At 36.7% G+C, this 1,221-nt stretch overlaps 1 non-coding gene across 1 annotated transcript; it reads right to left on the reverse strand.

Annotated features, from left to right (window-relative positions):
* Window positions 1-435: 435 nt before the first annotated feature.
* Window positions 436-542, reverse strand: LOC139894945 (small nucleolar RNA R71). The gene has a single exon (XR_011775418.1). It is a non-coding gene; the product is annotated as a small nucleolar RNA R71 (small nucleolar RNA).
* Between the last annotated feature and the right edge of the window lie 679 nt (window positions 543-1,221).

Consider the following 1,221-nt stretch of genomic DNA (forward strand, 5'->3'; position numbering starts at 1 on the left):
GAAACCGTTAAATCAGAATCTTCTAGTGATTCAGATTCAATAAATTCAAATATGGAAGAAACGGAACCTCAAAGTATGGAAGACCGAATGAGAGCCACACGCACGGGCCAAGGTCATGCCATTAATCAGCCAGATATTAATGCGCCAGATTTTGAAATCAAAGGACAAATCCTACACATGATCACTAATCAGTGCTAATTTAGTGGTACAACAAAAGAAGATCCAAAAGAACATCTTCAAACTTTTAATAGGATTTGTAATCTATTTAAAATCTGAGAAGTTGAGGATGAAACTATTTATCTTATGTTGTTCCCCTGGACTTTAAAAGGGGAAGCCAAAGATTGGTTAGAATCGTTACCTGAAGGAGCGATTGATACATGGGATGTTTTAGTTGAAAATTTTCTTAAAAGATTCTTTTGGGCATCTAAAGCCGTGAGACTTCAAGGAGAAATTGCCACGTTTGTGCAAAAGTCAAATGAAACGTTATTTGAGGCATGGACAAGATTCGGAAAAATGTTAAGAGGATGTCCTCAACATAGTTTAGACACTTTTCAAATAGTGCAAATATTTTACAAAGGCATCGACGTCGCTACAAGAAAAGACATCGACACAGCAGCTGGTGGCTCTATTATGAAGAAAACCGCAATCGAAGCTCACAAAATTATTGATAACACAGCCTCCCACTCACATGAGTGGCATCAGGAAAGAGATATTTTTCGTTCATCTAAAGCTGCTAGAGCCGATTCTAGCCATGACTTTGATTCCACTTCTGCAAAGTTAGATGCTTTCGAGAGACGAATGGAAAATATGACTAAAGATATTCACGCAATACGCATTAGTTGTGAGCAGTGTGGATGACCACATTTGACAAAAGATTGTCTCAGTGTTGAATAAACAATGGAACAAAGAGAGAATGTTTCATACATGAACTAAAGGCCGGGAAATAATTATCAAAATAATTATCAACCGCCAAGGCCAAACTACAATCGAAATCAAAACATTCCGTATAATCCAAATGCTTAGCACAACAACCAACAAGGTCCTAACAATCAACAAGTATCCAATAATACTTACAATCAGCAAAGACCTGGTTATTTTAATAAACCACTACAAACCGATGAGAAAAAGACAAACTTGGTCGAAATGATGGCAAAGCTAATGAAATCTCAAAACCAGTTATTTACATCTCAGAAACAAACTAATGAACAAAATGCTCAAGCA

The sequence above is a fragment of the Rutidosis leptorrhynchoides genome, chromosome 2 (assembly GCF_046630445.1).
Source record: "Rutidosis leptorrhynchoides isolate AG116_Rl617_1_P2 chromosome 2, CSIRO_AGI_Rlap_v1, whole genome shotgun sequence".
In the NCBI taxonomy this organism is placed as follows: Eukaryota; Viridiplantae; Streptophyta; class Magnoliopsida; order Asterales; family Asteraceae; genus Rutidosis; species Rutidosis leptorrhynchoides.